This window comes from Rhinopithecus roxellana, chromosome 1, assembly GCF_007565055.1.
Source record: "Rhinopithecus roxellana isolate Shanxi Qingling chromosome 1, ASM756505v1, whole genome shotgun sequence".
Lineage (NCBI taxonomy): Eukaryota > Metazoa > Chordata > Mammalia > Primates > Cercopithecidae > Rhinopithecus > Rhinopithecus roxellana.
The window spans coordinates 155,154,765-155,181,511 of NC_044549.1; the positions used below are offsets into that span (position 1 = coordinate 155,154,765).

At 41.3% G+C, this 26,747-nt stretch overlaps 1 long non-coding RNA gene across 1 annotated transcript; it reads left to right on the plus strand.

The window, feature by feature from the left end:
- The first annotated feature begins 6,896 nt into the window (after positions 1 to 6,896).
- On the plus strand, positions 6,897 to 24,931 carry LOC115899919. The gene is made up of 3 exons (XR_004059511.1): positions 6,897 to 6,978; positions 16,212 to 16,692; positions 24,444 to 24,931. It is a non-coding gene; the product is annotated as an uncharacterized LOC115899919 (long non-coding RNA).
- Positions 24,932 to 26,747: the final 1,816 nt, after the last annotated feature.

Genomic DNA, 26,747 nt, shown 5'->3' on the forward strand with positions numbered 1-26,747 from the left:
TGATAAGTAGCATGATCAAAAGTAGCTGGGGTGGAGATGGACAGATGGATTGATTTGGTTCAAACAGCCAATCATTATAGAGCTTTGTCTTTCAACTATCAAAGAGTATTTCTACTATCCAATACTCTCCTTCCAAGTTTCTAGCTAAGAACAAATTTGCCTGACAGATAAGAGTTTGCTTGTGAAACCTAATGTTTTTCTTTTTAAGATATTCACCAAGATGTGTGCAAATATATGTATGCATATAGCTTATATTCAATACTTTTTTTTTTTTTAGATGGAGTCTCACTCTGTCACCCAGGCTGGAGTACAGTGGCACGATCTTGGCTCACTGCAATCTCCATCTCTTTGTTCAAGCAATTCTCCTGCCATAGCCTCCTGAGTCTCTGGGATTACAGGTGTGTGCCACCGCACCCAGCTAATTATTTGATTTTTTAAACATCACCTAATTTTGATTACGTCTATGATTCCTGTGATTGGTCCAGACCAGGGAAGGAAAGTGACAAAAACCTTAATGCTTAAGAAAGCCCTTTATAGAGGGCTTTTCTGATCTCTCCTCTACTGAAGACTTTTAGAAAATAAGAAAGTAGACATCATCCTCCCAACTTAAATCAAGGCAACCCCAATTCATGTCACTTCCTTGGATGCTCATGATAACTCTGTGAGGTAGATAGGCCTGGATGAGGAAACAGAGACTCCAAAAGTCACCCAGTTAGCAGGTTGCAGCACTAGACTCCAACTGCTACCTTAAAAGAAATAATATGTAGTTGTGTAAGTCTCATGAGAGCATGTGCAGTATTAATACAATTTTGTAGATGAGGAAACAAATCTCCAAAGCATTCCCTGGTTTGTGCTTTGGCCTGGCTGTGCCGGGGACTTGGACAGATTCCAATCACACTGTGATGCTTCTTTCTGCTCCATTATGAATGTTACCACTCTGGTGAGACAGTTTTACTCATGGCTTACACATCTGTCATTCTCTGTCCCTTTGAAAACCCATTTCATGGTCCAGTAGAGCAGAGTTTCATCCAACAGCACTATTGACGTGGTGGTTTCAAAGTGCAGTGCCCACCCCCTGGCTGGGCTTGGGGCAGTAATGTTTAACAGTCTGGTAGTTAAATTAGAAACAATGATAACACAATAGTCAGGTTTGGTTCTAACACACGAATGAGTCCCAACCCTCTAGCTGTAACTGAAATAGGTAGAAGGGGAGGAATGGATTTAGGATTCTTCTGTAGGATTCCTGATCTGTTCTTCTGCGGCCAGACAGCAAGAAAACCCATGGGACCATGGACCACAACACAACCCCGTGATTGGAAAAACTCATGTTTTACAGACCACCTCTCAAGACTCAATGCTGACAGGCTGGAAATAAACTAGAATAATTAATTCTAAAATAGTCACGAAGACGAATCTTCCTTCCAATTCAAAGCAAAGGTCTGGATTGGCTTAATATCTGGAGTGTGTGACTATTTGACTATTTCTACTAAACATTAATTAAATAATCCACTTAGCTCTGGCCCCCAGAGCTCCAGGGTCCCCAGAAGTGGCATGTCCTAACTGGTATCTCTCCCTTTCCAAGTTAGCCCTAGGATGAGTGCCCCACTGAGATGAGGTAGTGGGCTTTCAGCATTCAGTACCCTCCAATGCTCCAACCAGAGCAACTTGGTTTGCGGTTCACCTCAGGACAATGCAAACTGAGCTATGCATTTACTGTAATTCTAATCAGATGATTCTATAATTGGAAGAACACCAGTGGCATTCTGTCTTTGGAGTCTTTTCCATTAAGCAACTGAACAAGGGCCAGGGGACCTTTACTTGTCCCAAATGCAGATTATGATAGAGACTCTAAGATCTGGATACTATGTTTCATTCTATAATAGGATCAAGTTCTTAATTTTTTCTTGGTAAGATCAAAAAATGTGTATAGCAGTCATTTCACCCATACTTTCAATAAATTCCGACCAACTGCTCTCCTAACAATGAAGAACAAATGAAATGAACTGATTGCTTGTGTGTATTTGTGGTGGGGAGTGTGTGTATGTATGCTTGAAGATAGTGACTGAATATTTTAGGTAAATATTTCCAAGTCTAGATTATAATCATATATGGTAATTGTTGACTAAAGTAATAAGAATGATAACCTGAATTTCTTCATCTCTCTAGATACCTCAATTAGAAACAGAAAGAAATATTATGGACACATGCATTGGGGAACTAATTTGCAGTGGGAACTTTGCAAAGTATTGTGCTGCTTTCAGAAATATAGGAATGAATCAGACCTTGACCTTGACTTTGAAGAGCTCATAATTTAAAGAGGGAGATAAATCATGATCATAAAAATCATAATCTGAGATAGAAAGTACAGGGCCTGTGGCACTGGGATTTAGAGGAAGGAAAGTTTACTCACTCCCAGGAAGTTCTGGCTTGGCTTTTTGGAAGAGGCAGACTTTAAAGAATGGGAAGGATTTGGTCCAGGGACAAACAAGGGGAAGGAATAATTACAGGAGCAAAGGCCAGATGTGAAGTGAGAATGTATAACTGGACGGTGCTGCCTTCACAGGCAGTTGGGGTAGATAAAGGACTCTACCAGTGACCGGAGGGATCTTGTTAAAATACAGATTCTGATGCAGTCGGTCTGGGGTGCAGCCTGAAAATTTGCATTTCTAATAAACTCTCAGGTGATGCTGATGCTACTGGTTCTCAGCCCCCTCTAAGCAATAGGGAATCATTACAGGTCTTAAACAGTACAGAGTTCCTGTTATGACCTTCAACTTTGGAAATCCCTTTAAGGAGACATGTTGAGGGTGTGGACACCCACATGATGATGGATACAGCAGCATTTGCTTCTCCTTTTCCAGTTGTACTGATCAACATAAAAACCCAGTTGGGGTGAAAATGGACAAGGGGTGAAAGCTTAACTAAAGACCTGGATTCTAGACACCAGATAATACACAAACCACAATGTAAATGCTGTTTTGGTTTCAGAAATGGTTTCTCCTCCTAAATTGTTAATTGAAGGGCAAAAGAGAGCTGATGAGTACCTTTATATCTGAGAGTGATTTAGGCCCTCTAGCCTGATTGTTAATATAATTTTATAATAAGATGATAATACTTCAGTAGTACCATGGGGAAAGAATAGGAATTAGAATCAAAAGATCTGACCTTACATTCTTTAACCTCTCTGGGCCTCAGATAAACTTCCTCATCTATAACACAGGAGAAAAATCTCTTCCCCAGCTACCTCTCAGTTCTTCATAAAAAGCAAATAAGCTAATGGGTATGAAAGTGCTTTGCAGACTGAGAAGTGCCTTGCAGGTGTGATGGCTACCTTTTATCATTACGGATGGAGACATTAGTGTTTTCTCTGTTCCTGGGACTTGCTGGCAGAATGAGTTAGTGCAAACTCTGAGGAGAACCTGTGTCAACCTCAAGGGCAAGTCCCCAGGTAATATGGCATGAGAGATCCTCCTGTAGAGTTTGTGTCTCCTGTCAAAGCAGGATGCACCTGCTGCCAGTAGATCAGACATACCCTTGCGTCTGGTTGCACAGCTTCCTGTGATCTCTGGGGAAATGTTATCAGCGGCAATATTGCCACGCAGGGCATCCCCTGGGAGTGACTTTGGGGACAAGACTTATGTCTCATGTTCTCCACTACCCACTGAAGGCTATTCTGGCCAAGCCCCCAGAGCAGGTAACAGTGGCAGGTAAGAGTATTTGTTAGGTAAGAGGAAAGTCAAGAGCATGAAGGCTCCAAGGTCTAAGAAAAAACTAAGCAAGCCACCCAGAAGCCTTTTTTTTTATTTATTTTTTATTTTTTATTTTTTTTTTAGCAGGAAAATAGGTGGCATTCAGAGAGTGAATAGGGGGACAAGAAGATAACTCCTTAGAGCCAAACCTACAAAGTCAATACCTGGACCAGAAAGCTCACTTTTCAGAAGAACTCTACTGCATTTTACATTCACTAGAACTGAGTGTCGCTTAAGATAACAGGCATTAGAAATCACCATGGAGGTCAGGTTCAATCCCCTAATTGCCCATGAGGAACCAGGCATTTGACAAAAAGGGGCTTGCCTTGAGTTAATAGAAGATCCCAGGATAAATCCCAGATCTCTTGATTCTCTTTCTCTTGCTGCTTGAGAAGGGCCATCCTTTTTGCCCCTCCTGGCCTAAGTTTCTTCTTTCAAAAACGGTGGGAAAGGTCACTGTTTCCCTTGTGTGCTTTTCCAGCTCCAATATTCCAAGGGTCCCAGAGACCCAGGCTTCAATCTAGGCCTAGAACATCTCCCCATTCAGGCCGTGTTCATAGGAATCATAGCCTCTCCCTTTATTCTCCCTGGGGAATCTGCAGTAATGCTTAATCCCTGCTCCCAGACTCACTTTCGCAAGGGGAAATCAATAGATTCTTTAAGTAGTTGGACCACAGAATGATGCCTGGGTCTATTTTGTCAACCAGGTGGCTCTGGTGAAGGAAGTTGTGTGAGTCATTGTCGGCCAGAAATGTAAATCTGGACTGAGGCTTCCCTTGTAGTGAAATTTAGGTCTTTAGTAACAGTGACCTTCTGTACAGCACGTTACAGTTACAAAACACTTTACATACTTCATTTGTTTATCACAACTATTCAGAGACTTAGTGTTATTGTTATGCCCATTTTACAGAGGAGGAAAACAGACATGGGCACTATGGCAATTTGCCCAAGGTGACCGGAAGTGTGAGTGGCAGAGCTGGCACTGACTTAGTGAAGTCTTTGGACCTTATAATCCATGCCCTGCATACTACATCTCTTTGTATCAGGGTTCCTACTGGCTACTCAGCCTCAGTGGGTAGAAACAAAAGCAAAGAAGGTCAACTTGCTTGGAGTCATTTACATGGACATGCATTTCTGAAGAAGGGATAATTGCAGCATCATTGTGGATATCACAATCATAGAGACAGGCCTGGGAATAGGCAAATCTATGGGACTGACAACCTCTGTCCACTGCTGTCCACCACCCACTGACTCTTTCACCTTCCATTTCTCAGACTGAAACTTACCCTTCCTGATTTAAAAACCAGAGTTTTTTTTTTTTTTTTTCTATTGTGTAAAATATGAAGCATAATCCAAACATGTAAAAAAGGATGACAAGTATTGTAACAAACACCCACCATAATGAAGTTTCACTCTGTTAGCTAAATATTTCCAGTTCTTTCCATTTCTGGAAACATGGTAGAATTGCACTCCTGGCCCCTTGAGCAAGGTAAAGCCAGGTGCTAGTCTGGGCCACTTAGCTGTGAAAGGAGACAGCGTGTATCACTTCCAGTCTGGAACGTGTAATTGCTCTCTCTTTCCTTCTGGTGCAGCTGCCAGCAAGGAGGTGGTGACTGCTCTGTCAGCCTTGGTCCCTAAGTGGCAACAACAAGCAGCACCTTCTGCCGACCTGCAATGTGCAAAATAAAAAAAGAAATCTTTGCTCTTTTAAGTCTTTGGGATTCTGGGTTTTTGTTATTGCAGCAAAACCTAACTTATACTGACCGTTACATTTATATTCCCACCACCGTGACTTCTGAGAATGTTAACATATCCTTATACCTGGTTCAGCTTTTTAAAGAAGCTAAATCCAAAAATAACTGTGTCCTTTGTAGCTTACCTCCTTCCAGCACTTTTCCTTCCTTCCCAGAATAACTACCATCTCAAAGATGTATGCATCTGTCCTGTCCATGTTCGGTAGATTTACTCCATAAGTATGTGTACAATACAATATGTAGTATTACTTCATGTTACTAAAATTTGCATGAATAATATTGATTTATTCTAAAAATTGCTTTTTTATTCAACATTATTTTAGATGTATCAATATTGGTACATTAATTTCAGTTCATTCACTTTAACTTCTATATAATATCCCTTCGTATGAATGTATCACAATTTATTAAGCCTTTTCCTACTAAAGAACTTTTAAATTACTTTTTTCTTTTAAAAACAATTCTCTTAAATCCATATTTTTATGTATGTATGCAAGAATTTCTCTTGGTTATATACCAAGAGTGGAATTGCTAAGATATAAGGTATACTAAATCTCAAATTTGATAGATATTGCCAAATTTCTATCCAAAATGGCTTTACTAATTTACAGTCCTATCATCAGAGTCCACGTTTTGTCATTGCTCTATCATGTCAAACATTTCATGTTGTCCAACTTTTAAAATTTTAGCCAATCTGATGGGTTTGAAATGACATCTCCTAATTTTTTTATTTTGCATTTCTTTGAATATTAGTGAAGTTAAGCATCTTTCCATTTCTTTTAGGATTATTTCCTTTTCAGAGTTTTCCATGTTTATCTAGTGTGATCATTTATTTCTATTTTTTTTTTCTCCTTATGGATGTGTAGAATTTTCTTCCTCCTGTATTCTGGGTACTAATCCAGTTACATAAATTGTAAGTGTCTTTTCTGCATCTGTGACTTGCTTTTAATTTTGTTCATTGCCCAGTTATCCTTCTCTCGCAAGTCATTGGCTACCTGCTTGTGCACGCACTTGATTTTTCAGATCATAGCAACTACATGGTGAAAATGGCTTGGAGGCGTGTTTTGAAAAACCTAGGTGAATGAATGCTCCTTGACTCTGAATATCTGTAGTAGGATGTGGAATGTGTTTTCACAAGAGAATCACTGAAGGACCTGTTTTGCTTACTCAAGGATCTCATTTGCTAACACAATTGTGTGGTGAAAGCAAAAGAACCAGGTGTAAGTGGAAAAAACCTTAGTCATTAAGGGTTGTTTGGGCTGCTCAATGGTGAATATCAGGGTGACTGGTTTCTCCCTGCCGTGATGAATCCTGGCATGATTTGCCTGGCTGTTTTGACATTTTGTAGACCTAGCATATGTGGGAGGGCACTTGAAAGACGTCTCATACTCAAGTGGTCTCTCCTCTTCCCATACACACCTTACGGAGTCTTCACAGGGTGTGATGATGGGAAGCCTAGACATGCTCATCAGAGGGTAGGAAAAAATGGTATCTTGCAAGTGCTTGTAGCTTTCCAATAAGGAGTGTCACTTTAAAGCTTTGTTTATCTTTCTGTGCCTCAGCTAACCCCAGAGGAAAATCTTAGCTCAGGACAGGAAGCTCAGAGCACCCAAAAGGATGACTGCAGCAGTGCAAGACTATTTATGTCTGCCTCTTACATATCCCTCCGTGCTCTCCCCCAGGAGGCCTGGGCTCTGCACTGCAGCTCTGAGGAGGCCTGCATATATCATCACTCCCTAGGAAACCAAGGGGTATGGCAGAAACCGAGCTCTGGGATCAATTATGTTGGTAAAACTACAAAGGCAGGGGGTAAGCCAGAAGTGTGGTAGCTTAGGAACAACTTGCTGAAAAAAGACTTGATGTTCCCAAGTAGAACCCTGTGGCCCCAGGGGAGGTGACCTCGGCTGTCTGGTCAACCAGTCAGAGTGCTAGGACTCAGAAGCCAGGACACACCTTCCGTTCCAGTTGACTCACTTGAGTGGCAAATTCTTTTCTCCCTCACAGTCCTCTCATCTTCAAAGGGAATTCATTAAGACCCACCATGCCATCGGCACTTGGCCAGGTGTTAGACTGGCCCATTAGGTGGACACAGGCCATAGCCCCAGGGAGCATGCCAAATGAGGTGGAGGGTGGCAGCTGTGACCTAGTGACATCCCATGAGGTGGTTTTGCAGCACCTTCTATAAACCCTCCAGCTGTTTCAAACTATTTGTGTGGGGCTTTCCACACAAGCTGTGTTCTCTCCTGTCCCCTTGCTTTAGTTCACTCTTTTCCTTTTGCATGAAATGCTCTTCCACTCTGTCAATGCACTTAAATGCCCACTCCTGGGTGGAGACTTTCCTGGCAACCCCAGGCAGAATTAGCCACTCCCAATTCTGTGTCTTCCCATAGCACTCTGTATCATTAATACAGCACATGCCAATCTGTGCTGGAATCATCTGCTTATATGTCTGTCTCCCTAATGGGCTCTGAATTCCTTGAAGATGCATTCTGCGACTTACCCATCTTTGTTTCTCCAGCAAGAATTTGGTTGGTGCTCCGTAAATGTGCGTTGAGTTAAATGCAGAAAGGGACACAGCTCATGATTTTATCTGATTTTACCTTGTGGTGTAACTGGAAGCAGGTCACGTCTCTCTGAGTTTTAGTTTCCTTTTCTGTAAAATGGGTGGGGGGAGGATAAATTAGAAAATGGCCTCTAAGAGGTTTTCTGGTTCTGCTGTGTATGATTTTAAAATTCTAGTCTCCTACTGAAAAACCGAGAGTTCATCATAACTCTTTAAAGACCAACATATTTTCGTTTGCATGTGTTAAGGAGACTGATGTTCCCTTCCCACCTCTAGTCTGCCACCTATAAAAAAAGTTGTGTATTACTTAGCAGTTTGCAAATTTTCCGACTGAAGTTTCAACAGGTTTGTGGGATTGATTGATTAGAGGAAGTGTGTAAATTTTATCTTCCCCAGGGAATAAAATTGTTGGACTAATTGATTCTTTTAAAGGAGTTTCTGATTGTATTTTCTGGTGACTTTTGTCAGCCTGGGTACATGTGGAAAGGGGTCTTGTGTAGCTGCTTATGGCACCCCTGTGTCTCTCTTCTCACCACAATGCAGGCCTCACTGCACGTGCCACACCTAGTAGTCTGTGTCCCACGAGGCCCTTGCTTTTCCTAGGCTACCTCTCTGCCCCTTGAGTTACATGTTTGGAAATTCCTGCATGGATAGGACTGAGTATCCCTCACCTTCTGAGAACCTATTTACAGGGTGCTAATAACACCTAACTGTGATCTTAGAACCAGTCTACATGGTGAGTCAGACAGGGCTTATTTTCGACCCATTTTTCAGATGGAAGTTAAGACACAGGGAGGTGAAATGACTTGCGTGAGGTCTCATAGCTAAGACGGTCTTCTGGACCTGGCTTAATAAAACCCAATGTTCTTAATTTCATCAACTCCTTTAAAAATTGCTTTGATTGCTGCTTTATTGATTGGCTGCTCTCAGGCCTCTTGGCTGATGAAACCAGAGGCAGGTGAATTCTACCAGAAGGAAAGAAGGGGTTCTAACCCACTATTGATTTTGTGGGACAAAGTGGCTGTAGTCATTAGTGAAGGGGGAAGTCAGATTAGTTAAAACTGTCCATTTGGTGGTTTCTATCATTAGCATCTCACTATGCCAGTAAATGAGCTGTTGAAGCCTGAAGTAGGGGCTCCTCCCGAAAGCTCGAGAGGATTCCAAAGCTGCTGGGCTCCGTGGGGGAACATCCAGGAGCACATGGTCTCCATGTTTCCTTTTTTAACTCTACAAAGGCAGCTAAGAGGGAGCGCAACTTGTTATTGCACGTCTCTGAGTCTCAGTTTTTCTATCGGTGAAATGGGGATAATAAATCCTCCCGGGCATACCTCAGAGGATGGCTGTGAGGGTCACATACTATGATGGAGGTGGCAGTGCTCTAGAATCTGAAAGTGCTGGGTGAAAATCAGGGAATATTATTTACCCTTTTTATTATACTTTTTTTTTTTTTTTTTTTTTTTTTTTTTGAGACTAAGATTCACTCTGTTGCCCAGGCTGGAGTGCAATGGCATGATCTCAGCTCACTGCACCATCCGCCTCCCGGGTTCGAAGAAATCTCTTGCCTCAACCTCCCAAGTAGCTGGGATTAACAGGCACCCACCACCACACCTAGCTAATTTTTGTATTTTTGGTAGAGAGGGAGTTTCACCATGTTGGCCAGGCTGGTCTTGAACTCCTGACCTCAGGTGATCTGCCCACCTCGGCCTCCCAAACTGCTGGTATTACAGGTGTGAGCTACCACACCCAGCCTTGTTATTCTACTTTCATAACTGTGAATAATCTTAATAAAGGAAAGTAAGCTCAGCTTGATACATGTTTCCTAAAAGTGGCCCAAAGTAACATTAGGTGGGAATATGTGGATCTATGAGGTGTGAATGATGGCAGTTCTTGCCCTAACCTACCCCTCAGAACACTGGAGACGACTCAGGTTGATAATGGATTCAAGGGCATTGTTAAATGATAAAAATTATTATGATGATGACTTTTTTTTTCTCTAAGGTTAAGAGTATCTCTTAATAACCTGAAAGAAATGTACTCAAACCCTCTCTGATGCTATTTTCATCATGACCCTACCTCATCTTGGGAGTAAAGCGTTCCACTTGGCTGAGAAGTAGGAGAGGGACTGGGTCAGAACTCATCTGCTCAGGTTTTGTTCCTCATACCATTCGCGTGCTCTTTTTGAGTCAATGGCTCTAGGTTTTCGTAATGATCTATAAGCTTCTGGCTCCTTTGGCTCTAACTAGTCCCTGAGGATCAATTCCCTTTCCAAAGAGGGTGGTTTTCTTTTTTGTTGTTGTTTTTTTTTTTTTTTTAATTTTCTTTTATCTGGGGAAAAAATAGCCACTCTCATAGACCGTAAAAAAAAAAAAAAAAAAAAAAAAAAAAAAAAAAAAAAAAGCTTCTTTTTGAGAGCCTTAAAAATATTTGAAATAAATAGGGCTCAACCTTAACTTAATAATGTCAAGTGAAAACATACATACTTTTTATTACCAGAGAGAAGTAGAGGCAGCTTTCAATATACAGGACATGCAATGGGATGTCACATCGCAAATAAAAAGATACAACTAGAACAATAGCAAGAAAGTCAATGTGTTATGTTGTAAGGCTTGGTGTATTTACTGCAATTAAGCATGAAATATAACTGAGCTTCCCAGCAGGCAGGGCAAAAAAGTAAACATGATGACTTACACAATATTATTTTTCTGATTGAAGTATGTGTCCTGATTATTTGAGAGACATTTTTTCTAACATTAATTTTGAAAATGAATTTATCACTGAGTACATTATCTGAGTACATTCATTAGAAGAGTAATAAATATGTCTTTAGCAAGAGTTTTACATCTAATGGAAAAAGTTCTTGTATTTCCATCTCATTCCTTGTTTTGAACTGCACACTCATATTAACTACTAAATTTTTTCACTTTGATATTTCAGAGTCATCCCAAACTGAACATATTCCAAACTGCATTCATTAGCTTCTTTCTGAAATTGGTTCCTCTCCCTGCGTTTATTATCTTGGTTGAAGCATCACACACACAAGCTGTCCCTGTCAGAAAATCTCAGCTTGTTTAGGCGACTCCAACCCAACCGCCAGCCCACACCTCGTGAATCCTGGAGACACTATCTCCTTGATTTATTCCAAATCCTTCCTCTCCTCTTCACCTCCAACACCTCTGCTTCAGTTCTGGTCCCTGTCATCTCTCACCTAGGCTATTTCAATGATTTCTTAACTTGCTTTCCTATTATTTCAACTTGTTCTCTACACTCTACTTCTCTACAAACTCATCCATAAAAAATGCAAATCTTATCTTTCTGAAAAGGCTGCCCATTGCTTTCAAGGTGAAATCTAAACTCATGGCCTGGCAGATGAAAACTTTCACCTGCTTGCTTTTCAGTCTGATGTGCTGCCACACCCCTGACGAATTCTCTGTTTCAGTAACATGGGCTACTTTCTCCCCCAGTTCACATTGCTGCCCCCGTGGCCGTGTTTTGCACGGGCTAGTACTTCTGTCTAGAACTCCTGCCACCTTTGCAAACCTGGTCCCCTTCTATTCTGGGAAGCTTTCCTGATCCCCTTCCAACAGCCACCATAGTGTGGTTTTCCCTCCTTTGTATGCCCCAATACTTGTGTAAGTCTCAGTTATACTTACCACATGGTGCTGCAACTGTTTGCTTAGTTTCTGAATCCTCCAAGACTAACTTTTCAAAGACAGGAATGGAACCTCATTCATCCTAGATTTCCAGCTCTATATACGTGCTTGACATAGTTGGAGCCTGATAAGTATTTGTGGACTAAATGGGCAGATGAAAGATAGACTAATGTTGTACACGGAGCAATAAAGTTGTCTTTAGGATATGTTAACTGGTGATACAGAATCAATAGGTGTTGTGTTGATCAACAGACCTTTTCCTTTAGGATATATAAAGGACTGGGTGGATAGACAGTGCTTTAGACAAACCTCTCTGAAATCATCTCTCTGTGCTGGCCTTGGGTGGGTGCTGGATGGCAGAGAGTGAGTGGCTATGCTGTTCACGGAAGCCTGAGTGGCTGGCATTCTGTGTGCCCAACCTAGGCACAACTGTATATTTTAACCATCCTTTGTGTGTTTGGGCAGCTAGGGGCAGTGATACTGCATGAAGGAAAGAAAGAAGCCTGACAAGGAAGTGGATTATAAAGGTGTCTCCCTGCACAGCCAGGATTTCCCTCAAAAAGTATTGCTTTCTATCAAGTACCTGGCAGAGAATCAATGGAGAATCCATTCCTTGTTCTGCTCCATCAAGCTTCATACCATATAAATTTTTTTTGACCAAGTCCTGCTTGTAACTGAATTAACTAGGGTGCTTGTTTAAAATGCAGACTCCCCAGGCACCTCCCACCAACAGACCCTGGCCTCAAATATGGCCTCAAAGTTGGTTGGGGAAAATTTTTGAGCATAGTTCATTGCCCAGCACTTCAGGGATAATGGTAAAGCCCTAGAATGACAGTGCCTAGGCTGGATCATGTTTTTAACCTCCACAAGTTACTTGTTGAGAAAGTTTGTGGGCAAAAGCAGTTTTGGATGCGCCTAGGCCCAATGCAATAGAGCTACTCCACAGGCCTTAGGGGACATTCACTCTGTGTCACGCAGGCCCTGCCTGAACCTGACTGAACTGAGCAGAGACATGGTATGGGCTTGTGCTATAGATAGAGGACTCAAGTTCCTGTGCAGGGCTTGGCTAGCACAGCATGGATTAGTCTAGTAATCAACTTTTAAGCAAGTCGTATTAATAATTCAAAGCCAAACAGGATTTTGCTGTCCTCGAAACTCTTGCACTTGCATTTTTTCATTTGATCTCATAAGAGCCCTGGAAGCGGGAAAAACCAGGGCTCTTTCCATTTTGTAGATGAAGAAACTGAGATTGAGAAATGGCAGGTGACTTGTGCAGGATCACACAGATAGGACTGCAACTGCCCGATCTAAGATTCTGACTCCATTTTCATGCTGTGCCGGATTACACTATGCTTGCTGATCCCTCAAGTCATCAGATTTGAAAAGAACATTACTAAGGATGTTAGAACTGTATTTTAGGGCTCAGTGATGTCCATAAAAATAAGAATTTCCATTTCTGAATTATTAGAGCAGACACTTGTGGCTGAATGTTAAAACTTGAGTCCCATATGTCAAGAAGGCTTGCGAAGTTCATTCCAGCATCCTAAGCCTCTAGAAAAGTTTCTAGTGGTATGTTGACGTGTATAAATGGGAGAGACAGTGGTGGGCATCTTTTCCTCACTCCATGGTTATTGATGTCACATTGATAGCTTGAATGTGCCATGGTGCAAGTATTTATACCACAGAAATCAGCAAAACCTATAATTCGGGGCTTTTTCACCACTGTAGAACCAGTTACACATTTTCCAGCACCCTGCTGCTTATAGCTAATAGTGACTGGCACAAATTGGAGTTTGAAAATTCTCCTCTGTCACCTGCATGGCACAGGCGTTGATTTTGCCTCTAACCACAAGTCACACCCCAGTGCCCATCTTTAAATGGGAGACTCCTTCTATCTGAGCTTGCAAAATCAGATTCATGGTTTCTACTAATAGTCCCTTGCATTTGGGTAGTTTGTAATGTGTTTTCACATCCCTCATCACTTCTGAACTGTGTAGAATCGATGGGGCAGATGTTATCTACCCTTGGTAGGACAGCAGGGCCTGGAGATCTGACAGGTGATGTGACCACTCTCAGTGTCATAGGTCTGTAAGTGGCAGCCAGGGACTTGAACTGGGCCTTCACCTCCTTATTCTGTGCTCCTTTCCCTTGTACTAGCTACCTCCTTCACCTAGGACACTTGCAATATCTGGAGATGAAGCCACTGTCTAGGGCGCAGAGAAGAGTTGCCTCGCAGCAGTGTAATACTGGAGTATAACTTACCCATTGACAGAAAAGAACAGACATGCTAGCTTGAGAGTATCTACACTTAGCTGCTTGTCCAACTTTACCGATCCAATGCAAGGAAAGAAGTCTATGTTCACCTCTCCTCTGTCTTCCATCCTCTCTTTGTTTCTGTTTTTTTGTTTTTTGTTTTAACTTTTATGGGGACTTTGTATCTTTAGGTCCTGCTGAAGGTTCTGCCACAACAGAAATTTGAAGTCTCCTGAATGATGTAGCAGTAATTCCCTGTTCCACCTGTTGCATAACTCCCAGCCTCATACTGCCTGGTGATGGAATTATTGATTGTGAAGCATTTCACAACACATTTTCAAAACATGCTGAAGGTCGAGAATGGATGACTCATAGGCAGTAACAGTTCTTTCTGCCTCAGTCCCTCTACATGATATTGGTGAGGTTGGTAATGAAAAATCTTTGAAGAAACTGAGGCAAAAGTTAACTCTGTCCAATCCTGGCCAGCAGGATTATTAAGTGACTTGAAAAAAATAATTCCTGATACTCTATTTATTTAGTGGTTGATCTTCTAAATCACTTTGTTTTGTTGTTGTTGTTTGTTTGTTTGATTTTTTTTTTTTTTTTTTTTTTTTTTTTGAGATAGTCTTGCTTTGTCCCCCAGGCTGGAGTACAGTGGCACGATCTCAGCTCACCACAACCTCTGCCACCCAGTTCAAGTGTTTCTCCTGCCTCAGCTTCCCATGTAGCTGGGATTACAAGCGTGTGCCACCGCACCCAGAAATGTCTGTATTTTTAGTAGAGATAGAGTTTCACCATGTTGGCCAGGCTGGTCTTGAACTGGCCTCAAGCAATCCACCTGCCTCAGCCTCCCAAAGTGCTGGGATTACAGGCATGAGCCACCGTGCCTGGCTTCACTTTGTTTTTTAATGCCAACTGTCATAAACAGGATAAAGTGGGAGTTAAGGGATTTTAGTGCTGATTTTGCCACTAACTTGTCCAAAAGCACCGGAGAGTACCACTGAAGTACTCAGCTGAGGAAAAAAGCTTAGATGATATCTAGGGAACTTTACTGCTCTAATAGTCTGTGATTGTACATTAGTACTTTAGACAGCAGAGAGATAAACCCTGATTCCGGTTTACAGATAATTACTCATCTCTCTGCCTGAGGCCAAGGAAAGCTCTCTGTGGAGCAGTGTGGAAGAATGCCTTAGAGCACAGTAGCAGAGAGAGTTCCAGACCCCGAGGCAAGGGGATCTGGGTTAACTCTCAACATTGCCACCTGTGATTTGAATCTTCTGACAGTGTGCTGGGCCTGTTAGCACCTCAGTTTTCTCACTTGTAAAATGGAGACAACAACAGTGTGTGAGCTTTTTTATGGTACAAATTTTAACGCATGAAAAGACCTACAACATGTTTCCACATGGGCTAGTTGAAAGTTGTGGAGGAAAAAATATCAAGCTGATAATTTTTAAATTCTGTTTTTTTTTTTTTTTTTTTTTTTTTTTTTTTTTTTTTTGAGGCAGAGTCTCACTCTGTTACCCACGCTGGAGGACAGTCACACGATCTCGGCTCACTGCAACCTCCGCCTGCCAGGTTCAAGTGAATCTCATGCCTCAGCCTTCCCAATAGCTGGGACTATGGGCATGTTCTACCACACCTGGCTAATTTTTGTATTTTTAGTAGAGATGGGGTTTCACCATGTTGTCCAGGCTGGTCTCGAACTCCCAACCTTAGGTGATTCACCCCCCCCACCCCCTCCCTTTTGGCCTCCCAAAGTGCTGGGATTACAGGTGTGAGCCACCGCACCCAGCTGTAAAATTCTTAATATGTAAGTATTTTCTTCAAAAACGAATCTAATTTGCATAGCTAAAGTTTCTGAATGTTTTATCTAGAATAATGATGGGACTAGAAGTTTCTTAGTAGTTCTTCTCTAGGTTTTTGTACTTTAAATACCCTGCGTCTTTTCATTCTAATATAGCATAATCACAGTAATAAGAAGTGTGATAAAGTTCTAGTAGTTTGTGGTGCCTGTACCTCATTCACTCGCCAACAAAGCCTCCCTCAGCATCCCCTCCCCACATCCATCCCTGTACATGCACCCCCTCCAAGCTGCTGCCAGCCGTGCTGCTCCCCTGCCTCCTGACTGGAGGGCAAGCCAGTAAAAAAGGAAGCAAATTCGGTTATGTAAAGCACATTCTGGGTGAGGAAAGGCAAGCATGTGTTTCTGCTTGACTGAAATTGCTTTTTTTTCCCCCACCAGTTTGTCCTCTTATCGGGACACGTCAGAAATTAGAGAGACCCTGGCAATCACAGCTCCACCTCCTCATTTTACAAATGAGCAACTAGGCTCAGAGTACAAAAGTGGTTTTCCCAGGGTCACACAGCCAGCTTGTGACAGAGTCAGGATTCAAGCACCATCTCCTGACTTCTCCATTGCACCAGACGTCGATAGAACACAGAGAACCTAAAAGAAGAAAGAAAAAAAAGATAGAGCTTTTGGAAATATATTGGGCTTCTGGTTTTCAAGGACAATTTTATGATAAGTAGCAATGATGCCTCAAAAGCTCTGGTAGCTAGCTTGAATGAACTTATGTAATAAACATTTATCACAGAACATGTGTCATCAAACACCTGCCAGTTCTGAGCGTTGGCACCAAAGCTGCTTTCATTGTCAAAGAAAAGAGGGGGAAAGGAACTTGGCTGAACAAAGCTGGCAGACGTTTATACTAGAAAATTTAGAGGTAATTTCTAGAGGAACAGAAACACATTTTCAAAGTCTTATAAAATTTATTTAAATGTGATCGGGTGAATTTAGCAGTTAAAGAAGTGAAGAACACTGAGGTCCAATTGGTGCCTAAGGCTTCTTCCAGGCCCCTATCTTTTCTGTCTGCCTTGGGCACAGATTTCTAGATGCCTGGAGATGGACAGGCCCGGAAGTTGCCCACAGCGATGTCTGGGTTACTGATCTCTATCTAGGCTTCCATAGAAACGCATCCCAAAACATTCTTGGTTCTTATTGGAATCTCATCTCATTTGCAGAACATGCCTAGAGTCAAAGAGACATGGACCATGTGTCACTCAGACTGAGTCCATCCACACAAAGATTCTCTAGCCTGTATTGGAAGTCAATCTACATCAACATGACAGGGCATGTAGCCAAATACATGGCCGCATCCCTTTGGCTACCCACATAGTTCTGAACCACACGATCTGTTCTTTATCTACTCATTTAATGGTTATTACTGGGAGAGCACTGGACTATAAATTCTGTTGCACTTGCAGGTGTAATGAGCTCTTTGAACCTCAGCTTCCTTACTCATCAGATACCATTCATTATCTGCCTTGCGGACAACACCTAGTTGTTGGGAACATGACATGAATGGCAGGTGGAGGTGCTTTGGAAATGCTAAAGCCTGCCGTGAGTGTGAAGGAGTGTTGCTACTCTTCTGTGCCCAAAAAGGTGCTAAGCACCAAGGGAGTTCAAAAGAAATGTAAGACATGGTCCCTACCCTCCAGGAACTTACAGCTCATTGTTGGGAGATCAAGACACATCCCCTAAAAAGAGATATATAACACCTCAAATCTGTGAAGTACTTACTATTTAAATGGTGCACAGAGCTTCTGAACCCCCTAGGAGTACAGAGGAGGGGGAGATCATTAATAGTGTGGAGAAGTTGGAGGAGGTGAGATGATGCCAGGTGATAAAGTAGATATAGAAGATGAAGGTCTTTTTTTTGAGACAGGGTCTCACCCTGTTGCCCAGGCTGGAGTGCTGTGGCATGATCAGCCCACTGCAACCTCCACCTCCTAGGTTCAAGCAATTCTCGTGCCTCGACTTCCTGACATAGCTGGGATTACAGGCATGCGCCATCACACCCAGCTAATTTTTGTATTTTTAGTAGAGACAGGGTTTCACCATGTTGGCCAGGCTGGTCTCGAACTCCTGACCTCAAGCAATCCACCAGTCTCGGCCTCTCAAAGTTCCAGGATTACAGGTGTGAACCACTGTGCCCTGGCATGAAGAAGGTCTTTATGGGTGCAGCATGAGTGCATCAATTGCTGGAGAGTTTGGTCACTGCTGCTTAAAGAAGAGCTTCCCAATGTTGGATATGTCTGTAACTTCATAGGTTTTTTTAATTTTGCACTTTTGTGAATTTCCTCAATTGGCTTTCTTATTGACCCCCAGGGTCACACAGAACACTTCAAACTCCTCTTACATATTCTTGATTTCATCATTTAGCTGAAGATACAGGCCCTGTCTTTCCGAGTTTTCCTTACCACCCTCTTTTTAAATTACCTTTTTCATGGGATAAGAGCCATGAAACTTCATCAATTCTAGTTTTATCTGTCACTTGACCCAAAGATAAGAGAGTTGAATCCTGGACCTTAAAGGAAAAGAAAAAAGAAAAAAAAGTTTGTGGGAACCTTATTTACCTCAACTGGGGAAATTTTTTACTCTTGCACAAAAGTCAGGTCCCATGAAACTTGTGAAATAGGTGTTTTTATCTCTTTTCTTTTCCAACCGATCAGATAGATATCTTTCCAGGAATTTGGTGTCAGAAATCAAATCCAATGAGTGGGAAGTTTGTCAAGGTTCAGGATAATCTTGCCAAATAGCACAGCAGAGGAGGTAAAAGTTAGGTCAGTTCAAGGGGGACAGCAAAAATGAAGTTTATAATACATACACTGTATATTTGTCATGGGAAAGGGTTTCAGTCAATAGCAATTGGTATTAATAAAACATAAAACAAAAGAAATAATAATAATCAGGAAAACTTTGAAACAACTTCTTTTTTGTAGGTAACATTAAAGAAAAGGAATCTGTTTTATTTTATAAAATAAATGCTCTAATATTTGCAAAAAAAAATTTACCTAAAAATGCTGCTACTGAACAAACAGAACTACCACAAAATTAGAGAACAAAAGCATAAAAATTGTTAAAAAATAAAAATATATATTTTTGAAATGTCTTAGATGATACATAAAAAAATGCAGATTTGTATAAATACACCATTGCCCTGGAATGACCTCTTATCATTGTCTAAGCAAGTTATAGTGCCACGTGTGTTTCAGACCACGCTATAGAAAATCTTTAGCACTCACCTTAAAAGTTTAAAGTAGAAAGAACAACCTTTAACAGGATCATAGAAAATGTTCCATCAGATCAAAACAAACAAGCAAACAAACTGAAGCAGGTCATTTTTCTCTTTTTGGCACTGTGCAGGACCATATGCTTCCAGAGATGGGAATTTAAAAATAGCCTGTCACACAGCTCACATTGTAACGCTGGGACATGATGGGGGTGGGAAAGATTGCCTCACACTTAATAATAGTGACACTTTACTTTTACACCAACCTCTTTGCAGAGTAACCAAGAGTATTTCTCAGTTCTTTCTTTCCTTTAAAAAAAAAATATGATCTTCTGGATACCCTGTAAGTGTAAGAGGAGGCAGTACAATTCTTCCCACCTTACAGAGAAGACGATTGAGGCCTCCAAAGGTAAAGTGACTCACTCAGGATTAGAGAGTCACCCAGGGATTAGTGCTGTGCTGTTCAAAATACACCGGGCTGCCAACTGCAGCAATATCCCGGGCCTGTGAGAACCATGGGTTCATAGGATGTTGCACAAAAAAGAGAGAAATTTGCTTCCCATTGCCTCTGTTGTGAAATGCACTGCCTTTCATCTTAAGCATTTCATAAGTTTCTAATTTTAAGGCAAATTGCTTATAAGCCATGGTGACCTATATTAGCTGACATTTGAAATCAATCTCACACCAGTAAATGCCTTAGATTTGCATTTGGTACCCCCTTTCAGAGTCATAATAACAATGTAATTTCTCACATCTCCATAATTCCCTACACTTGAAAATGGTTGTACATTTACCATCGCATCAGATCTGTATAAGCAGCTGTAATTTAAGCCCAGGCCAGAGTTATGATGAGAGGGAACAGAGGCTCAGGATATGAAAAAAACTTTCTCATTTGGTAAAAGCCACAGAAACTGATGAAACCCAGGTCTTCTCTCTGCGTGTGTAGGGTATTTTCCTGCCAGCCACACAGCCTCTTAGGTCTAAATAATGTGTTGAGACTCCGTTGCAAGTGTGTGTACGCTCAGGAGTGCCTCTTCTACCCAGTTTGGTGCCCAACACTCAGTTCCTAATTGGCTGTAAAACCCTGAAGGGGGATTCTAGATGTGGCAGGCACCAGGTGAAGTCAGTAGTGAGCTTCTTTTGTGGAGGGAAGGAAAATTCTCGGCATACTGATGGGTCCAGGCTGACACTTTGGATATGTGTGGAGCCCAGTGATGTTGTGTTACTGGGTAGACTTAACCCTTATTCCAAACTTAACTCACTCTACTCTGTGCCATAAACGCTGTCCTTCCAATACCCATCATTCCCCTACTGCCTTCCCCTGTATTGTACCTGGCAAAACTGCAATCCTGGTGAAATGTGTATCTTCTAATTCCTCCATTGCTTGCACCCAAACAGTAGACTGTTGTTCAGAGCATTGTAAACCATGCTGATCAGTTCACTTTAAATTCTTGATCAGAAACCTGAAATAGACCGTGCCAGAGGATCCTATGATGCTTCTAGAAAATTCACTTTTCATTCTCTGGGTCAACTCTTTCAAACCTTTAGCTCCCTACTTGAATATCCACCATGCTCTACATATCCCATGCCCTGGGATTATGACCTGCCTTTTTGCTATCAGAGGAGAGTTACTGCATTTTTCCTTAACCCACCTGCATCTGTGCCCACATACACTGCCTCCCTCTTATAGTGGAGGAAGTGGCATAGCTTCTAAGGCCAACCCTTCCATTTGTCCTCTGGATCCCATCTCCTTTCCTATACTTCTCCCTTGCAACATCAATTTCTGATGTTCCATTACATCTATCCCATCAGCATACAAATATGCCTTTATAACAACTACTAAAAATAAAATTTAAAAAAAACAACCCAGCTCTCCCTTGGCCCTACATGTCCCTTTAGCGACCACCCCCTTTCTTTGATGCCTTCACAAAAAAAAACCTTTAAAAGTAACATCTACATTTCCTGTCTCCACTTCTTTAGCTCCCATTCTCTCCTCAACTCTACTCTGATTTTCTTCAGACTCTATATCACTCCACTTAAACAGCCTTTATCAGAGTCACCAATGACCTACATGTTTCCAAGGTCAATGTGTATTCAACTAACTGAAGTATTGAGCTGAATTGAACATGGTCAATCCTTCATATTTCTTTAAACACTTTCTTCTCTAGGCTTTTATCTAGACCCCACACTCACCTGGTTTGTCCTTACCTTTCTGTCTCCTTATCTGGCTGTTTCTCCTTGACATCAGGTTTTGGTGTGCTCTGGGGTTCTTATCTCTATTCTGTCTGTACTCTTCTCAGATGAACTCATTGAGATCCATGGCTTTAAAATACCATTTATATGCAGATAACTTCAAATCTCTATCTCTAATACTTCTCCTTGAGCTTCAGACTCCATAACTCTACTTGTATATGTAATAAGCACTTCACAAAAACTGTGACCCAAACCAAACTATTAATTTAGTCTTTCTCTACCCCGAATTCCTCCTCCCCAAGTATTCCCTGTCACAGTAAGTGCTGCCTGGCCTCCTAGCTATTTGTTCAACACAAATAATTGAGTCATTCTAATATTCTTTATTTCCCTGAAACCCTATATGTAATCTCTCAGCAAGTCCTATTGACTTTACAAACCTGAAACGGTCAAATTAGACGATTTCTCACCATCTGCACTGCTGACTATCTTATTCCAAGCTATTATCATGTTCTTCCTGCCCACAGTTTTTCCCTCTACAGTCAGCTCTTCATGCAGTAGCCAGACTGATCTTTCTAAAGCCATAAATTATAAGTTTATCTCTTTGCTAAACCCTCTCACCATAAGCTATAAAACCCTACATGATCTGTTCCGACTGCCTGTTCAGCATCATCTCCCTCCACTCTCAGCCTCGTCCACGAAGTTCACTGGCCTTTTTTCTCCCTCAAACTTGCTCAATACTTTCAGAGATGAAGAACATTCACTTACTTTTCCTTCTGTTCGGATGTTCTTCTTCTGGATCTACAATGGCTACATCATCTTGTCATTCAGGCCTCAGTTCTAATGTCACTTCTGTAGAGCAAATTCACTTGACTGATGTTGTTAAGGTATCTCTCTTTAGAACCAGGTAAGTATCCTAAACTCACCTGAGAAGTGTTTGTTGAATTTTAATGAATTATACATTGAAATTGTTTCTTGTGGTTTCTGAGGACATTATTTGCTCTGTCACTTGGTGGCCTTTTCTATAAAGCCCCATAGGAGGAATTCTTTTAGGTCTAAGTGATAGAAAAGCTTTGCTTCCCTTGAGGAATTGATAATGACACAACTGATTTTGCTTTGTTTTATTTGGCTTTGCCAACACGAAGTTCAGAGCCAAAATTTTGGCTGCTTTATTGCAAATGTGTAAGAATATATGACTTGGTTGTCTGTCTAGACAGCACTGTCTAATAGATCTTCCTGCAATCACAGGCAATATTCTGTATCTGAAATGTCCAATAAGTAACCACTGGCCACATGTGGTGACTGAGCACTTAAATGCAGCTTGTGAACCTGAGGAGCTACATTTTAACTATATTTAATTTTAATTAATTTAAATATAAATAGACACATGTGACTTGTGCCACTTTGCCACTTTGGAAAGCACAATTCTGTATATCCTATGGTTTATGTATAAGATATTATAGTTTATTTTTATGTACTCTTCATTATTCGTTACTTTATTTCCTATAAATTACCTCAAACCTTTGTGGCTGGAGGTAGGAAAAAAAAGAAAGGAACAAAGCACAATTAAATGAATAATTGACTTCGCAGGCATGTCAGCATGTTTATAGGGTTGAAGGAAGTGGCCAGTATACAGCAACAGTGAATCTTAAATCCTGTTTCTCCTTGTGAGATCTATGGAATGGGCACTAGCATCAAGTCGGAGATTCAAGTTCTAGTTTTTGTTTTGCTGTTGGGCATGTGTGGCTCTGAGTCAACCAGAAGTTTAGTATGTTCATATGTAAAATGCGACTTCTGTACTGGTGACCTGAAACCTTTGGCATCTGAGATGCAGATGTACAACCACTGTACCCATTTCTGTGCCTTCCAAAGCCAAGGAGGCCAGCCCTTGGCTACCGACCTGAAATAGGAGGCAAGCCTTTGATAAATCATCTCATTCAAGCCCATGCTTCAAGCAGAGTCGCTGGTAAGCTAATTTAAAACAAATAGGAAGAGTCCTACCTTCCAAATGTTTTATGGGGGAAAATAATTCATCCTACATACTCAGGAATTCGGATGTTTTTAACACAGAATGAAGTATCATACCCCTTAGTATATAAAGGCACAGGACTGAAATCAGAAGACTTAGGTTCTAGTCCCAGTTCAGCTACTAATTAGCTGTGTGACTTTGATCAAGTCAAAGTTTCTTCTTTGTTTAAATGAGAAGATTGGACCAAATGATCTTTAATTTCCTGACTAGCATTAGCCATAATCATAGCTAATATTTATTAAGGAATGTGCTGAAATGCGTTACCTTATTTTGTCCTATGGCCACTGAAAATATTATTATTCCTATTTTAAAGATAGAAAAAACTGAGCTTTAGTGTTTCTCAAAGACATAGAGTTGGTAAATGATAGAGTCTCTATCTGAACCCCATGGTCTGGATTCAGGACCCACTTTCTTACCTGTTTTGCCTTCTCTAGAATTTTGTGATTTTTATAGGCCAGAACACTCTTGTTATTCTGGTTAGATGAAGAGTTGTCTTAATCCTTTAAATTGAACTTTCCCAAATCTGGGTCTCAAATGGGTCCAAATATTATCTCTTCAGTCTTTGGAGTGGCCAGGAAGAGCTCAGCACAGCCACAATTAATGAGTTGATTGCTACCGGGCAAGAGTGGCCTTGTTCTTTTGCCCAGTTTGCTGTACAAATAATACCATGTTCTAGGTATGCTGCAAAAAAACATTGGGAAACATGTGAATTTAGATGTATATCATGACAAGGGTTTAGCTTGGACTTTTCACAAGTCGTATCATACACATTTCACAAGATCCTATCACAAAGACATGGTTTATCCCGCAAATCTCAGTCATCACTTCTTGAACACGGAGTACTTCAATCGTCCCTGGGTCTCCAACATGTTGATTTCAGAAGCTGACCCTAAGCTCATCTTCAATATGAAAATGATTTTGCTAATTGTTAGAAAAGCACATTGTTAGAACAGCTAATTGTTAAAACAGTTGGTTAGAATCCATGGGAGCTTCAGTAATTTTGAGTCCAATCCCAAGAGGGAAGAGGATTTTCTCAAGGTCAGTGTCAGAGTTTGGACTAAATCCCCAGTATCTTTCATGCCCAAGAAAGGGCCTTTTTCCCTTATCTGACTAGTAGTCAGGTCTACTTCCTTGGGAGATGGAACAAATGAAACACAACTGAAATTTCATCTTGCCTCTGCAGATGTCAGGAGCAATGGAGCACCAATGGTGGAAGAACCTACCTCCCCTGGCTCCATCAAAGGCCACAGGCCCATGAGAATCACCCAGCCTGCTCTGAGCGGCACACTCGGAGACCACAGCCGCGCACAGGAAAGTGAGAGGAAGTGGAAACGTGCGAGCAGAGGGCTCAAAGCAACGGGCTCGCCACCGGAAAAAAAAAAAATAAAAATAAACATGCTCAGAAATAGTGTAACTGATATGCAAAGAAGATCAAAACAAGGGTTTTAAAATATCTTGGCTGCTTTAGAGAAGGTGGGGGTGGTAATTAAATCGAGGTTGCAAATGCGTGTTAGGGGAGTGGGGCGGTTAGGTGGATGGTTCACTGAAGACTGCCAGGCCATGGGAGCCTGGGAGCCCAAGGGTATTTCAGATGAAAATGTGGCACTTATATGTGGAATGTAAAAAATAGTTGAACTCATAGAAGCAGAGAATAAAATGGTTATTCTCAGAGGCTGCCAGGTGGTGGGACTGGGGAGATGTTGGTCAAAGGATACAACATTTTAATAAATTCAAGAGATTCATTGCCCATCATGGTGACTATAGTTAACATCAATAGATTTTATATTTATTTATTTATTTATTTAATTATTTTGTTTGGCTTTTTGTTTAAGTTCCGGGGCACATGTGCAGGATTGTTACATAAGTAAATGTGTGCCATGGTGGTTTGCTGCACCTATCAACCCATTACCTAGGTATTAAGCCCAGCATGTATTAACTCCTTGAAAACTGCTAAGAGAGTAGATTTTAAGTGTTCTTGTCACACAAAAAAATAAGGTGCTACATATGTTAATTAGCTTGATTTAGCCATTCCATAATTTAGATATATATCAAAACATCATCTTGTATACCATAAATACATATAATTTTGGTGAATTAAATAACAAATAAAGAAAAAAAATATGAGAGGAATAAATTACCATGGGTAACTCAGAGGCAGATATGAACTTGACAGCAAGAACCCCAGAGTCCCTCAACCCCAAACTCTGCCCTCCCCAACCCTTTTACTGTTCCCTGAGATTCTGCTCCATTTGGAGTCCTGTACATTTGTCCCAGGGCAGGGCTCAGACAGACCAGCAGTGGAGGCACCAGGAAGTCCACCCAACTTGGCTGAACTTCAAGGCTCAAGTTCCAGTTTGGAACAAATGTTCCAGGGTTAATGGCTGGGGCTGAGCAAACTCAGGAAAGACAATCTCCCCAATCTTGCAAAGTGAAATTCTCTTTTCTTTCAGTGTGTTGTGAAGAACTACAGAAATGTGCTCTCATACAAAAAAAAAAACCAAAAAAAAAAAAAACCAAAAAAAAAAACAACAACAACAACAAAAAAAGATTTTATTTTGAAACTTGTTCCTGAAATGGGAAACCAAAAGGTTAGTGATGGCTGTGCTGGCCGTTTTTAGCTTCCCTCCACCAGTTTAACCATCCCTAATAATAGTCCAAGGATCACAGGACATTTCCAGCACCAGAAGGCCATCAGTCAACAGCAGAGGTGCAAAAGGGAGCATTTGCTCTTCCACAGATCCCAATGGTCTCATGTATTTTAACAGATGAAATGCTCTGAAGGTGGGGTTGGGGGTGGCTTGGCCTTTGGAAATTAGTCACCAGTCACATAGGTCTAGCATTTACACTTACAAAGCACTTTCACAGCTATTATCCAGTGAGATGGGCTGGGCAGAGAAGATCACTCACATTTTCCAGAAATCTAAGACTCCAATGTGAAATGGCTCAAGGTCATCGCTATTGAACCCATAGCACTGGGTATGTTATTTACGGGGCCTTGAAGAACCACAGATGGGAATCAGGTACCTTTGCTCTAAACTTGAGCCATCCCTCTTGATGTCTTCCTTTTCCTTCCCACTCTTCCTCCTCCTTCTATGATAGAGTACAATTAATATTTTGATGATAAAATAGAAATGTTGTATCTTTGATCCAATATTTTTTTCTTCTGTTTCTCTTATTTGTCTAATTACGAGAAGGCAAGGCCTACCCTAAACTATTTTTGAACCTGATATTTAATAAATAACCACCAACAGATGCATGTGAGCTGAGGTGGGAGACCCTTTTCTGAGCTGAGGTGGGAGATGACAGGTAAAGGCTAGCCTTAATTTCTGCCTGATGCACATTTGCTCTCTAGGCCCAGAGAGTATTATGGTTTACACAAGCTATGGAATTTAAGAAAAGAGAGCTCACTGTGTGCTGGGAGAATCCAGAGATATTCTAGCAATGGGAGCCATTATTGAAGAAGCACCTTGAAGATGGATCTGTGGGG